Raw genomic sequence first — 16,603 nt, forward strand, 5'->3', positions numbered from 1 at the left:
CAATGGATACAGAAGTGCTGATGCATAGGAGCATATGTACCCCAATGTTCATAGCGGCACTTTCTACAATAGCCAAATCATGGAAAGAGCCTAAATGTCCATCAACTGAGGACTGGATCAAGAAGATGTGGTGTATATATATATATATATATATATATATATATATATATACAATGGAGTACTAAATGGCAATGAGAAAGAATGAAATCTGGCCATTTGTAGCAAAGTGGATGGACCTTGAGGGTATCATGCTAAGTGAAATAAGTCAGGCAAAGAAGGACAGATACCATATGTTTGCACTCATAAGTTTAACAGGAGAAGCCTAACAGAGGACCATAGGGAGAGGAAGGGGGAAAGAGAGCTAGGGAGAGGGAGGGACACAAATCATGAAAGACTATTGAATACTGAAAACGAACCATGGACGGAAGGGGGGGGAAGGAGGGAAGGAGGAGATGGTCATGGTGGGGGACACTTGTGGGGAGAAGCACTGGGTGTTATATGGAAGCAATTTGAAAATAAACTATAAAAAAATTCAGAAGAGAGCCAGAGATAGAGACATAAACGTAGACACTGTGTCTTCATTCTATCCAACAACTTGAGTATATTCCATGTCCTGACATCAGATTTATATTGTTTCAATTAGGTTCTGAAATTATATACTCATAAACATACATTTTACTACAAAAGGATTTATGTTTTTTAGTTGACTTCAGCTGATTTGAAATAGAACAGTTGGTACTAATGTGAATTTATTTACATTTGGGGATTGTGCTGGACGGTACTGGGAATTATCGTTTGGTGTGACATCTGGGTCTCTTAATACAATCACATTCCCTGGGGTTGTGATACTTTGTCTCCTTCTTTCCATTCTCTGCTTCACAATTCAGCGACCAGACACTTTCATACTCCGATGTTTTACATAGGCTCCTGGGGCCCTAGGCTAGCGGCTCAGAGCCCTATTAATAGGATCCTGGGGAAGGGGCCTGGGTGCATCAGATGGGTAACCAGCAGCAAGATGGCACCAAAGCCCCAAGTGCTCCTCTTCCTGGTGCTCTGCATCTCTGGTGAGACACTCTGAGGAGAAAGATCTTTATAAAATTGGCCAATGACGCTACCATATGGTAGGGGTAAAACATTTCAAAGTAACAGTCTGATTTCCTATGAAAAATAAGGAAACATATGTTTTTGAATAGATATTGTACTATATTAGTGATGTTGCTCATGACAGCCCCTGTTGTTTTGTGATTGCAGGTGTGTCTGGGGACATCGTTAATGACCCAGTCTCCAAGCTCCGTGGCTAGATCTATAGGAGAGAGTGTCACCATCAATTGCAAGTCCAGCCAGAGTCTTCTAGACAGTTTTACCCAGAAGAACCTCTTAGCCTGGTACCAGCAGAAACCCGGGCAATGTCCTAAACTGCTCATCTACAGTGCATCCACCCGGGCATCTGGAGTCCCCGTCCGATTCAGCGGCAGTGGGTCTGGGACAGATTTCACCCTCACCATCAGCAACCTCCAGGCTGAAGACGTGGCGACTTATTACTGTCAGCAGCTTTATAGCTCTCCTCCCACAGTGCTGCAGCCTCGTACCCAAACCTCCTCCCCAGGGCCGTGGGGCAGGGGGGCTTGGCTGCACCTGCTGCTTCCTCCCTGCTCAGCCCTGTTTCTCCCTAAGCTATATGAGTGCAGGTCTTCTGGCTGAACCATGGAAGGATTGCCAGGCTCAAGGGAAGATTAAGGAGAGTAGCCTCTTCTATGTCTCTTGGGCAAGGAAGTCATTCTGTGAAGACCGTAATGACTTCCCACAGATGCATGTCTGCATTTTCCAAGATTTTCGGTATCACCTGGGTCTGAGTTGTTCACACAGATAGATATATATCTCTGACCTGCTCACGGCTTCAGCTGCATCTTGTAGAGAAGGGACCCGTGTGAGCTCACAGTAGGCTGCTCTCCAGGAACAAGGCACGTCAGCGTTCCCGTGACCATCCCAGCACCTGCATCCCTGCCCACCTCAAGAAATCATTACTCTGGAAGTTCAGAAATCTGCCCTTCACTCCACTTCTCTTCTCTCTTCTGGACTGAGGCTATTAGAACAAGGGAAACTGGAAATGGAAAAATAAGATCTCACTGGATCTCAGCTGAAGACATGCAAAGCACTGAGGGTCACAGGGAGAAGGGGCGGGATTGTGTAAGTTTTAGAGAAGCTGCAGAGACCTCACAGGGAGTGACGTCATAGCTCCATCTTTGACACCAAGACTGGATTTAGGTTCCATGGTCTCTAGGATGTGTCTACATTTCCTGTGTGCACAGTGTGAAGTACTTGCATTTTTTTCTGAACTCTTTGGAATGTATCTCCCCTCTGGCACCTGGGCTCTGCTACGGAGACTTACCCACTCTCACTACACTGCCCTGACCCATGCATGAGTGTGGGAAAAGTTCGGATGCTTACTGAGCATATAGACAGGCTACATTCTTGAACATGTCAGTTGCTTTGGCTTTTGGCTTCTACCTCTTCTCTGGACTCATGACAACCTGACATCACCTCCATCTGTACTGACTGCAGAGAAGCAGTGTACACAGTTATTGTTGTTCTGAGGTGCTCAGTAGGACTGAAATATAGTCTCAAAATTGTATTGGGTGGTCCGTGGACAGAGTATGTTTCTCTCCTATGGTTTGTACAGAAAGTGTCATGTTGACCACTTTCCCATCATAAGGAACCTGTTATTAATAGAATGAGGACAGCAGAGCAATGATGTGGAAACTATTGGGTCTCTAAGACATTCATTCAGTCAACTCTGGAACCCACCCTTCTTCTAACTCTCTGTTACTTATACTGACAGCACTCTAGGTGATATTTAAAATTTGGTTCTCTCTTATGATGTATTCCACAGTTGATTCTAGATAAACAGGGCTTCTTGTTTGCTCTGTCTCTGTCTCTCTCTCTCTCTTTGGATGATTACTCATTACATCACAGACATTGACTGAAGTGTGTGCTAGCATGCATCATCGAATCTTCCAAACACTAGAACAACTCTTTGCCTGAGTTCTAGAGAAAGGGGCAGGCTCAGTGCTCGAGAGCAGCACCACACAGGCCCTGCTCATGTTGTAACTAACCCCGAGTGGAGGATCCATGAACAACGACCTCTCCCCCAGGCAAACAGCTATGAGCTGAGATGCGCAGCCTTCCTTTACACCAAAGTAAGCAAGTGTTGCCCCCTTTGCAGAGGAATTTGGACAGTGGAGCCATTGTCACAAAAGAGCCTCCCTGTCCCACTGGACTGGGGACTGTGTTCAGGGCTGTACCCTGTACCCTGTGGTGAGTTTGACATGACATTAGAGGGAGCAGGAAAGCATATCAGGGCTAGCATGTCCATTGTTGATGGTAGGCATGTAGACAGTGTAAGATCCTCCAATTCTCTGCCTCCTCAAGGGTTGGGACTCAGTGTTGGAAGCTGGTTGACAGGTGTCCTGAATCAAGTCATGGCTATTGTTTGCTACAAAGTTATGTCCTCAGTTGCTCTATGGTTTTGTTGGAGTTGGTGATGGTTTTGTTGATGGAGAGATCCTGCCCAAGATTTTGTCTTGTCAAGTCCAAAAATATCATGTGGAATGCAGAAAGAACATAGAAAATAAGAGTATATGGCAATTAGCCCATTCATTAGGTCTTTTCAATCTAACCAAAATAAGAATTCTCTTGAACTACAATACTTCACCATATAAAAAGGCTGATGTAAAATTTACCCAGGTTTGTGTGGGATAGAATACCTCCCCAGATGATCCTCAGTTGATTTCCTGTACCCTTTTAACCTCTAAGAAATATAGCCAGTTATAAATCATTCTTGGCCTGCATAGAATACATCTAATATCAATTATGTCACCATTCCCAGTGTCCTTGAGACATGGTCACTTGGTGTAGGTGAACAATAGTTATCTTGGTTCAAGCTTTCAGTGAGGATGTTCGAAAAATAGGAAGTTAGATACTGGTTTTCCCCATGAATGGCAGACAGGGGAATGACCCGTTTTTGTGGGAGGGCTTCAAGGGGACATAACATTGGTTGTCAGGACTGGCCAGTTGGAGAGTCCCTGTCTCATTCCCATGGAGGCAAGGTCACCAATACTGTATGTCTCCGGCCTTCCCCAGGCTTCCATGCTCACCCATCTTACCCTTCCCTGGTCCTGATGACATTTCAGGACTGGTTTCCAGGCCATCTACTCAGTGGGGCCGACTTCCCCTTCCCATGTGATCCAGGCCACCATGTTTTGTAATCCCACAGCTTTCTCTTGTGGACAAATATCACAACTTGATTCTTCTACCCTGGGATGGTCTCAGTGCATCGGTCAAATTTGTTGTGTTTATCCTTCCAGGCTCCACTGGGGACAATGAGCTGACCAAGTCTCCAGTCTCCTTGACCATGTCACCAGGAACGAGGGCCACCATCCCTTGCAGGGACAGTCAGAACGTGAGTGATACATGGCGCATTACCAATATACTATCTGGTATCAACAGAAATCAAGACAGTGTCCTAAGGTTGTGATGCATTTAGCATCCTGGCGAGAGCCTGGAAGGTTTGTTCCACAAATCTGCCCTAGATGTCTGCCTGTCAAGCTGACTGAATTGACAATGGGAGGCCCAGCAGGGAGAACTGAGATGTGTTTTCAGTCTCCTGTGCCTTTTTTCATGACCACCTGCTCCCAGGGCCTTCGGGCCCCTCCAGCCCCTGCTGCTTTGGCACTAAAACCCCTGCCATTTCTGGGGCCACGCTGTGTGGTGCCTGAGGTTCAGCCGAGGACCTAGTGGCCCAGAGCCCACAGCTACCACCTAGTCCCCTGGGTTCAATAGTGTCTTCCTCCAGAGAGTCAGAATCTGCTGTGGCTGCTCCTCAGACCAGTGACACGTGTGGGCAGCAGGACCATGACAGGACGGAGGTTTCTGTTCGGGGCTGAACCACTGTGTGAGGATCATGTGTACCTTGCCAGAAGTAACAAACTCCAACGTCTTCAGCCTCCAGCCTGCTGATTCTCAGGGTGAAATCTGTCCCTGACCTGCTGCCACTGAACCTGTCAGGGACCCCGGAGTCGCGGGTGGAAACCACACAGAACAGTCACTATGGAGACTGCCTGGTTTCAGCAGGTACCAACTTAAAAAGTGTCTCTATCACTGTCCTCGAAGCTCTGACTGGCCTTGCAGGATGGAGGCCGGCTGTCCACCTTGAGGGGCAGTGAGAGTGGGGTCCGCATCATCATGACATCCCCACTGGATCCTAAGGGGAGGAGAGAAATGCACGATTGCATGCATACATTATTAGTCACTTTGAAATTTTTACTTTGTAATTATTACAGGATAGTCATTTTTTTGGTGATTTTTAATATCCCCAAATATTCAATTTCGAAAGAGATGCTATGGTTTGCAACAAACATAGGGATATCTATAACTCATCTAATGCCTCCCCTTTTCTCTAAGTCATTGTCTTTCCTAGAACATAGATCTTCGTTCCCTCTGGAATGTTCCTTATTGTCATCAATTTAAACATCACGCACCCCTTCCCAGAGTGTAGGACAGAGTGGGAGACTTGGACAAATGGGCATGGAAGGCAGTGGTGTCCCCAGAGCTCTCCCTCCCCACCCCATCCCCCTCTCTCACCCCCTCCACCCTCACCTGGGATCCAGAACACCAGCAGCCCCAGCAGCTGAGCAGGGAACCTCATTGGGAGGAGTTTCTGTGATGAGTCCTGGTCACTGACACAGGATCAGAGCTGATCTTTTATGTCAGCTGCAAAGGTTTTATCTGAGACTCTCTATCTTAGTGCTCCCTTAGTATGGATTAATGTGTCACCAATATCTGTGACTTGTCTAGTGACTAGAGTGGCTGCATTTTACTGAAAGCACCGGTGGGAGATTGGGGATTGGGTGGGGCTGTCATTGGCTCTTCCCTTCACCATGACCTGTTCCTCACAAGACAGGATGGCTCCATTTCCCCTTTGGTTCTGCCTGCCAGGCTGTGCATCGGTCAGGACTTACCGTGCAGCTGCAGGTTGTCCCCGGGTTCTCCAGCACCTTCCTCTTACACAGACTCAGAGAATGTCCTGTGTGTTCCCCAGAGAAGCTACCAGCTGGGCTCTGACAGTCCAGGAGGGGAGGTTTGTGTTCGGGGCTGAACGACTGTGCGAGGAGACTGTGTACCTTGGTAGCAGTAATAAACTCCAACATCCTCAGCCTCCACCCTGCTGATTGTCAGGGTGAAATCTGTCCCCGATCCACTGCCACTGAACCTGTCTGGGACCCCCGAGTCCCGGTTGGAAACCTTATAGATCAGGAGCCGTGAAGGCTGGCCTGGCTTGTGCAGGTACCAACTTAAATATGTGTTTCCATTACTGTGCAGGAGACTCTGACTGGCCCTACAGGAGATGGAGGCCGGCTGTCCAGGGACGACCAGCAGGGACAGGGGGGTCTGGGTCAGCACAATATCCCCACTGGATCCTAAATTAAGGAGAGAGAAGTGTCAAGTTAGATACAAATATTTTTAGCAAGTTTCATTGTTTCCATCTCATATATTGTCGCTAAAATATGACTTTGTGGTACTCCCATTCCTTGTGACCTCCAGCAGGCGCTAAATATGCACAATCACACTAATGAACCTGAGACCTGGGAGGTGGAGAGAGGTCTCTAACTGTTGCTCATTCCCTGCCCGCCTTCTGTGTCACAGTCCTCACTAGTGCCCAGGCCCTTGTTCCTTCTGGAACCTTCCTCACCTTCACAGATCTAAACCACACCTGTCCCACCCTGGAGATCGAGTCACACATATCTGACACGCATACAGAATACACCTGGGGACACCGGTGCTCCCAGAGTTGACCCTCCTCTCATGGTCTCCATTCTCACCCCCTCTGTCCTTACCAGGGAAGCAAAGAACTAGCAGCCCCAGGAGCTGAGCAGGGAACCTCATTTTGAGAAGCTGACCTGAGAAGTCCTGACAAGTCAGAGCCAGATTCAAGTTGGCCCTTTATGTAGAATTTGGGGAGAAGGTCCTCCCTGGGGGACAATATGCTAATTCCCAGGTGGGTGCAGCAGTGTAGAAAGGGTGGAAGGTTGTGGGAGGGGCTTATCTTCGAGCACAGTGCAATATAAGGTCTTCTGTGCTTGGGAGAAAAACCTATAAAGTCAAGTCCATACAACCTGTAGGAGCAAGAACGTGATCCCACGTGAAAGTGTGGGTCATGCAGGGACTCAGTGCTCACTGTGCCTGCCCTCAGAGACAGCATGGAGAGCCAGGCAGAGGTGTGTGTGCCCTGGGACCATCTCAGGGAGTGAATGGCCATCAGAGCTTTGTGGTCCTCGTCACCACTTGTGCTGTTGCCATCCTGAGAGGCTGAGCCTCCATGGGAGGTTTGTGTTTTGGGCTGTGACACTGCAGGGTCCCCAGGTGTCTTGCTCTCATCAGGGACAGCTTCTGCAAACTCCACACCAGTGACTGGGCATGGATGAAGACTATTTAGGAAGGGCGTGTGTGTCCACTGTGAAATTGTGTGGGAATACACTGATGCCTTGACTTTCTTTTAACTTTATTTTAAGTTTATTTATTTATTTTGAGAGAGACAGACAGGCTGAGAGCACAAGCAGAGGAGGGGCATAGAGAGAGAGGAAGAGAGAGAATCCCATGCAGTCTCTACCCGATCACCAAGGAGCCTGAAGTGGGGCTCAAACTCACCAACTGTGAGATTATGACCTGATCTGAAGTTGTACACTTACCTAACTGTGCCACCCAAGTGCCCCTAAATCATTGTTTTACTTCTAATGCACTGTGTCATGACAGGTAATTGACATGAGCCCATGTTAGGTCAGATATAATGTTTGAGTGCTATTTTAATTGAGATCTATTCAAAGTATATAATTTATTTACATTTTCAATGGAACATACAATACAGGTTCATTTTTAGGTAAGATCATTTTCTGTAAAACTAATATATTTATCTATTGCATGAAATAGTTTTTGACAATATTGCACCAAATACATCATCTCCAAAGTAATATTTAGGCTGGGTGATCGTAAAATGATCCCTTCTCAGAAACAAACTTGATGTCATTCTGTCCACTCCCTGTGGTCTATGATATATACTCTATGTTGTGCATCATTCAGCATGTGTTGTTTTCTAAGAACCTCCTTTGGAATTCTAAGAATTCCCCTTTTCTCTCAGTAAAGGCCATTGAGACAAATAAAATCTTCCTGGATAAGTTCTTCTGTGTGTGCACGCATGCATGCATGTCTGTGTGTGTGTTGTTTTTGTTTTAATGAGGTATGGAGATACATGATGTTCCATTGGGTTCAGGTGTAAGACATAGAGATTAGAGAAGTCTGTATGCTATGCTGAGCCCACATGTGTAGCTGCCGTCTGTCCCCATAGACACTGTGACAAGTGCACTCACTGTGTTCCCTGTGCTTTCATTGCAGTGACTTATTCCTTCCAGACCTGGACCTTTCCACCCGTTTTTTCCATCCCCTTTGCCTGCTTCCTATCTGGCAACCACCGGTTTGTTCTCTGTATTCATGTGTCTGGTTATATGTCTTTTGTTGTTTTTTGCTTGTTTTGTTCTTTAGATTCCATATATAAATAAAATCCTAATTATATGGTATTTGTCGTTCTCTGTCTAATGTATTTCACTGAGTGTAATACCGTCATGGGTCATCCACGTTGTTGCAAATGGCAATATTTCACTCTTTTCAGTGATGAGTCACATCCACAGCTTCTTTACAAGAGGAGAAGCTCATATGACCTATGAATTTACAACAGTGTATTTGGGCCCTTGAACACCAAACGCTTTTACGAAGTGTTCTCAGCCATGTTTGCTGTGGGGACACTGTGTTTAGGATGTTCTCTGGAGAACATTGTACAAAAGCAATTAGTTTAACTGGTAATGAAGAAGTTCAGAATGTGCAAAAATAAAAAATAATACCTGAAAGATACCAAATATTATCATATTGAAAAATAGCAAAATTTCTTAGTTCCAAAATGTATTCAACTTGTCACACATGTCTCCATTTGCTGACTCTTCAGCTGACTCCATGTCCCTGACCCATGCACCCAGGTGGGGAGGGTGTGGATGGGGTGCAGGTCCGCTCCCCCTTCCCTCGTACTGCTCAGTGGGCACATCCGTCACCTCATCCCGGTGCGGGTCACGCCGCGCTGGGCTGGTGCAGCTGAGGGGCCTCGACATGGTCTAGAGCCCTCAGCTGCACGTGATGCCCTGACGTCTCCAGCATCTGCCTCTCGGGGCCACTGAGACTCTGGTGTGCCTGCTCCCCACTCAAGTAACACGTGTGGAGGTGGTGACGCACCAGACAGAGAGGTTTGTGTTCGGGGCTGAACCACTGGGGAGAAGTGTGTGTACTTTGCATGCAGTAATGAAAACCTCTGTACGACCCTCAGAGATTATCTCCTTATACCAGGTCCTCTTTATAAGCAGCTGCTGTGGTGGTTGCTCAGCTTAGCCTGTCTTTTCAGCTTGCAAATCCTTAGGTTCTGAAAAGACGTCCATGAAAAGATTTGAACTCTGAATCCTGTCTGTGTCTCAGACTTCGCTGCATCCCCACTTTCAAAACCAATTTCACCATAAAGGGCTTCGGATCAGATGCATATGAATGGACGCCTCCTGTGGTCTGGGCTGGTGTGAGAAGACACCACATCTACAACAAACAAAGAGCAGCAGAGAGAGTGGCAACTATCATAATTCAGAGCTGGAAAGATTGTATGCAGAGAAAATTCAAAATAATTTAATAAGAAACTACCAGAAATAATTGTAGAAATAGGACATCCTTGGATCCAAGTCAACATGCAAAAGTCAGTTTGATTCCTATGTAACTGAAATAAAAGGTTGAAAATTAAAATTAGAAAGCACATGATTTACAAGTGTCTTAACAGCGTTCAATATTTAGGAAAAATGACAAAAGACACTTAAAGTTCCAGAATATTATTCAAAAACACCTCACATAAACTATGTACAGGGAATGCCATATAATGTCAAAGGCCTGAAAGTTTTTGTGTCGTGAACATGTCAATTCTGTCTTCCCCTTCTGCCCATATCCGTTTAGAAGCTGGAAAGTTCACACATCACAAATCTTCACTCACGCTTGAGCTACGCCCCCTCCCCCTCCCTGGACATTATAAATGCTCAATATACTGTCCCATGGAAACGAACCTGGACCTGCTTGTGCTCATCCTGCCCTCTCCAGGGGTCCTTGTAGGGATCATAAATGTGCTCTCAATTTCCCTTGGTAGGTGGAGTGCGTCAACATCAAATAACGCCTATTCATTGGAAAAGGGTCCTTCCTACCTCTATGAAAAACCCTAAAACATAGTTAGTGATGGAGGTAAGAAAAGAAGGAAAGCTCAGAGAGTTGAGCTCTACTTTTTTGTCTCCAGCAAGAATCTGACATCAAGGAAAGGCTGAGAGGCCTCAGAGCTGAGCACAGCACTCAACAACCTCACACCGTCATAGATAAAACTCAGTGTCGCGGTGCCTGGGAGGTCCATTATGATCCATGTCTGACATCTGATCTTGGCTCAGGTCACAAACTCACAATCTATGAGTCGAGCCCCACATCTGATTCTTCGTTGACGGGGCCAAGACTGCTTAGGATTCTGTCTCCCTTCTATCTTACCCTTCACTCACATGTGCACTTGCTCTATATCTACCTCTCTCTCCAAATATATAAACAAAGAACAAAAAATGTGTAAATTAATCTTTAAGGACTAGAAAGAAGGAGGGATTATGACAAACTGCCAGGAGTTCAGTCAGAATGCAGGTAGGGCAACATGCTAGAAGAAGGGAGAAACGGGGCATAGCAAGCAATGTCCCGCCCACGCTACAGCCCAGACTCACAATACAGAGCGATCCTTGATTGGACGAGGGTGACACCCTGGTGTCTCAGGCTGCCAGAATCAAACATGATTTCTCTCTGGAAGATAAAAAGCATTTGAGAGCTAAAATAGCCACTCACCTGTTTCACAGCAAATAAGTCTATAAATTGACAAATATATTAAATATACAAAACACAGTATGGGTTTCAGTCAACAATTCTAAGCCAACAAAATCAAGGAGAGAGAAATCAGGTAACAGAAACAAACCCCTCAATTTTTAGAGGTTAGGTGCTGGGATGGAATATGAATAATGCATGGGGTGACAAGATTGAGAGCCATAACAGAGAGCCCTAGACGATTATAAGGAGCCCTCAGGAGGACACAGATCAGGGTTCTCCCTCCTGCACACAGGACAAAGTGCAAATCCTGGTCCTCCCCAGGCCGTGGTCATGGCTTTGGAGACTTAAAGATCAAACTCACATTTTTAATGTTATTTGTTTATTGAGAGACATAGAGAAAGCACAAGATCTAGAGGGGCAGAGAGAAAGGGTGAGAGGGAATCCCAAGCAGGCTCCGCACCTCCAGCACAGAGCCCAGTGCAGGGCTTGAACTCATGAACCAAGTGATCATGACCTGAGCTGAAACCAAGAGTCAGACACTTAACCGACAGAGACACCCAGGCACCCCAATACTCACATTTAAAAAAATGTTTTCTTATTTACTGAGAGAGAGACAGAAACAGAGAGCTCCCATGATGGGGCAGAAGAGAGAAAATCCCAAACAGGCTCCACACTACCAGTGCAGATCCTAACACAGGAGTTGAACTCACCAAACTGTGAGCTCTATAACCTGAGCAGAAACCAAGAGTTGGACTCTAACAGACTGAGTCACTCAGGGGCTCCTGGTACATCATTTCTTTATTTCAGAACTATTTTGTTGGTGACTTTTTCTTTTTCTAGGTTTCCATGGGTAGCTGTGCTGAATCAAGCTCCATCAATCTTGTCTGTGGCCATGGGAGGGAGTGTCTCCATCACCTACAGGGCCAGTCTGAGTCCCATCCATGGCACTGGACACACCTTCCTTCTCCGGTTCCAGCAGGAGCCACACCAATCTCTGTAACTGCTGACATGTAGGGTGTCCACAGAGCTGCCAGAAGGCCCAGCCCAGGTCAGGTGCAGTGGGTCAGGAATGGATGTCATATGCATCATTAGCAGCATGGAGCGTGGAGACATCACACACACGTCTGGGCACAGAATGCACACCTGTACCCTGCACAGGGTGATGGCCCTAAACACGACCCTCTGGATTGGAGTCAGCTGTTTCCTTCACTGAGCAGCTGTCTCCTCCAGGGTTCAGTCAGCAGCTGCTTCTGTTAGAGAAGAACCAAGCTGGGGGAGTAGGCCAGCATGGGGGGCCCTTGGAGGAGGTCAGGAAGATCCTCGGGGTAGGGTCCCAACCCCGAAGTCTGTTTCATTGGGGAGTCTGGGTCTGGAACAGCATGGTTGAGATGGCTCTCAGATGACTCCATGGGACTCTTCCCCTGAATCTCAGCAGTGCGGACCCTGAAGGAATGGCCCCCATTCTCCATGGCATGGAGCATACTGATCCCCTGAAGTAGCGGAAAAATCAGTGAGGCCCACACATGCCTTTGACACTAGTTCCCAGCGCAGTGCTCGTGCTAATGTTCAGTTCCGATAAGTAGGCGATGGTTATGTGAGGTGACAACATCAGGGGAAGCCAGTGTAAGAGTCAACAGGAACTCACTTTTATTTGTGAAGTTTTAGGTGAGTCTAAATAATTTCCAAGTACATTATGGCATTGAAATAAAAACTACTCAGTCAGAAAAGAGCATAAGTGCTTATGGAAGAATTTCACGAGCCCCATTCTATTCTTCCTTCATCTCTGGTTGTAATTCCAGTGCCTGCAGGTGAGGAGCCAGGCTCCCAGTATCTACAGCATGGTCACTTGTAGGCTCAATCCTTAACGCTATAGAAGGTGAGCAAAGATTGCCAGTGTCTACGTTTAAGAATAAAAACTCCAAGTGACAGAGTTCAATGTCCGCTTAGAATTCCACTTCTCTTTGTGACAGCTGGGTGGTTCAGTCATTTAAGCTGTCCAAGTGCCCCTTTGTGAGCCTTTACTCTTTAGACAGCATAGATTTTATCTCTTTGTTTTCCACTGAATACAAACACATATATTACTTTGCTCCCATGGGAGCCCCTCTCTCCCCTGCCCTCCGCAGTCTGCAAAGACACGCCATCCGGGCACCACCGTGTATTACTTCCATCAAAGGCTCAAAGAAAGGTGGTTCCTAAGAAGAGCGATGTCAGGTAAACGAGGCACAAACTAGAAATCAAGTGCCCCTGGGCCTTCCCGCCTTTGCTGTGTCCGAGAATTCACAAAGTTGTTGATGTTCTTCAGGCCCATGACAAGTTATGAAAGGTGACCCAACAGGGCACAGCCCCACCCTGAGAGTCCCTCCCTTGTAGCCAAGCTGGTAGACAAAAGCTCTGCATGGCCTGATCCCAGCCTCGTGTGTGATTCCCTGCCAGGTGTGGTCTCCCTGCCCAGCTCTCACTGCCCCTCATGGCCGACAGGCCCTGGGTCTCAGTGGGCACGTCTGTCCCCATGTGCAAGATCCTGAGTATTTATATTTTATGTTCTGGTTTCCAGAACCAGCACTTACCAACAAAGGATTCTGAGCTGGAGTCAGAACTGCAGGCTCAGAAGGGCAGGATGTGTGAGGGAAGGAGGCTGCCCTCTGAAGGCCCAGATCAATGGCCTGGTGGGGGGGGGGGGTCAGGGGAAGTGGGGGAGGGGAACTCAGATCAGGAGCTGACACCAAGCTGCAGTTCAGGTCTCTGACCAAGAGGAGATGCACTGGAGGTGCCCAGATGAGGAGACATAGAGCCAGTGCCAAGAGAGGAGGGGGGATTCTATGTCAGAGCTGTGGGCCCCTCTCCTGTAATCCCATAGGTCCCAGCCTCTCAGCAGCCCCTGGGCAAGAGTGACAGCTGGGTGTGTTTTGTGCCATAAGAGGTGATAAGAGGACAGGACCTGTGCTCCTATAGGCATCTTGGTCATTGACACTAAGAGAGTGTGTCCAAACCAGCTTCCCCTGACCAGGCAGGCACCATCCTCAGGGGGCCACGTGAGTGAGGAGGCATCCTGGGAGGTCTTCCTGGTCCCTGCTGAGGTCAGGCTACAGCAGTGTTGATATGCTAGCTGGCTGGCTCTGCAGGGGATGTGGCACTTTCTCTTGGGACATAGGGAGGGACCCAGGAGCTGTTCACACCATGTTTCCATGGGCACCTAAAAGGGAAAGCCAATTGAACATCCCAAAGCGTTAATACCAAAGAAAGAGCTCATCAACCAATTTGGTGCAATTCTGGTCCAAGTTTCAATGTCCAAGTTTAATGCAAACAAATGAGCGTGAATCTTGAGTCCTCCCTCCTCACCAGAGTTGGGGCAGCAGGAAGGAAAGGAGCAAAGCTGGGGGCCCCATGTCCCCAAGGTTCCTGCTGAAGCTGATCCTGCTCGGAGAGGGGAGGGAAGTGCTCTGAGACACACCCCTACAGAGGGGAGGGAGCAAGGCCACATGGGCAGAGAGCACAGCCACACAGAGGGTTTTCTCCCCCACCCGGCACAGGGGCCGCTCCTCCCAGGGGTCCTCATCACACCTGACCACACATTCAGTCTTTGGAGCTCCTGGGTGATAGCTGGACAATATCATTCGTGTTCTGTCAGTATTTTAAGATCAAGACTAGGTTTCTTGGTTTATTGTGGCATCTGTCTGCCATCTAATGGCTCAGCTGTGATATAGCAACTTTCAGGATTTTTAATGTGGGTTCTTTCAATCGGCCTGTGAGACTCTTCATGGTTACTCATGAAGTTGACACTCCAGCATCCATCACTAGGCCAGAGTCTGTAGGGAACACAAGATGATTTCTCCTCTCAATAAACCTTTCACCTAGTAAAAAACAAAAGACTAATATGTAACCAGGTTTGGTTGAAAATGGATAAACTGTATTTGTCATCCTTCAGGTGTGATTTACATGTACTTCATCTCGTGACTTCTTTCAAGACAAGACACTTTTTCTACCTTTATGCAACTGAATATAAATGTAAGGCATTATTTTTATATTTCCAAGATTATTGATATGGCACTGGATTGATCTTGACTAAAGCTCAGTACAGCTGGTTTCTAGCCCTGGGGTTTTGGTGTGTGGTTTTGGTTTCAACTAAATAGCCACAGAGTAATCAAGTCACTGATGGAGCCCAGGCAGGCAGGGGCCAGAGCAGGGGAAGCAACTGAGGGTGGAGTCTCATGGAGGAGGTACGTCCTGTGGCATGTGTGTTGGGGACTGCATCCCTGTGTGCAGAGGGAAGGAAGATGGCGGCAGCCTCAGCCTCCTGGCTGCTGATGGTGCCTCGGAAATCCCTGTTAATCTAACTGCCACCAAACCATCCCTGGACCCCTGTCTATAGGTGGGAAACATGCTAAGTGAGATGCTTAGGTTTTCCCCTTTTTTGTTGGAACCAGTTCAAGTAGATTTTCCCATCAGTGTCCTTGACACTCTCATTGGCCTTGTGGGTAATGATGATTCCTTATCCAGGAGCTACAGACAGGGACTGAGGACTCAGTCAAACATAATGTCACCACAAATACCTGAGGTTACAAAGGAATAAAGAAAAAGGACAAGAAAAAGAATGCAGTGGTATCTCCCTCCGCATTTTGTCTTATTAACGTGAGAACTTGTAAAATGTGTTCCATCACACTACTTTACTTACGATACCAAACTGTGTACATCAGTCTTTAAAAGTCTGCAGAAAGCCCTAGAAGTATTTCAGTACAGGCTTTGGATTCAATGTCAATCTATCCAATATCTAGGGGTGCCTGGGTGGCTCCATCAGTTAAGAGTCCCACCTTTGATTTCATCTCTGGTTTGATTTCACAGTTCATAGGAACCAGCCCTTCGTGGGGTTCTGCACTGACAGCATGGAGCCTGCTTGGGATTCCCTCTCTCCGTCTCTCTTTGTCCCTTCCCCATTCAGTTTCTCTCCCTTCCTTTCTCTCCTTTTCTCTTTCAAAATAAATAAATAAAAACACATATACTATCTAGAGCAGGATAGATGAGATTTTGGTATAGAGAGATATTTTCTATGTTAATAAAGTTAAGGATTCAATATTATTAAGTTTCAATTTTTCCAAAATTGATTTAAATATTCAAAGTAATCCATTAAAATTCCCAAAGAAATTTTTTTCAAAATTGAAAAAAAAATGATAAACTAATTAAGTGAAATTTATATAATCAAAAACATCCAAGGAACTCCTAAGTAAAATAAAGTCAAAAAAGTAATAATATGAGGTTTTACAACTTATGATAAAGCTGCCTAGTACACTGTAGAGTATGGAAGGTATAAAGATAGACAAACAAACAGAAAAAAACAAGAATTGCTGGAAATGCCCCACGTGTACACCATCCCTTGATATCTTACAAAGGCAGGAATGTGGATTATTGGTCATTTTTCCTTTTTAATCAGTTATAAAAATGGAAATAAAAACCTTGACCCATCTCACGTTATACGAAAGCATGAATTAGTGGAAGGTCATATTTCTACATGTAAGCATTAACATAATTATGCTTTATAAGAAAGTGTAGGATGGTATCTTTGGTCTCTAAAGGGGGAAGAGATGTTTTAATATATATTTTAATGTTTTCAATTATTTTTGTGACACAGATGCTGGGG

The 16,603-nt window shown here is 46.4% G+C and overlaps 1 pseudogene; it reads left to right on the top strand.

The window, feature by feature from the left end:
• Window positions 1-1,015: 1,015 nt before the first annotated feature.
• LOC115290703 lies at window positions 1,016-1,701 on the top strand (annotated as a pseudogene).
• The last annotated feature ends 14,902 nt before the right edge of the window (window positions 1,702-16,603 follow it).

This window comes from Suricata suricatta, chromosome 4, assembly GCF_006229205.1.
Source record: "Suricata suricatta isolate VVHF042 chromosome 4, meerkat_22Aug2017_6uvM2_HiC, whole genome shotgun sequence".
Taxonomy (NCBI): domain Eukaryota; kingdom Metazoa; phylum Chordata; class Mammalia; order Carnivora; family Herpestidae; genus Suricata; species Suricata suricatta.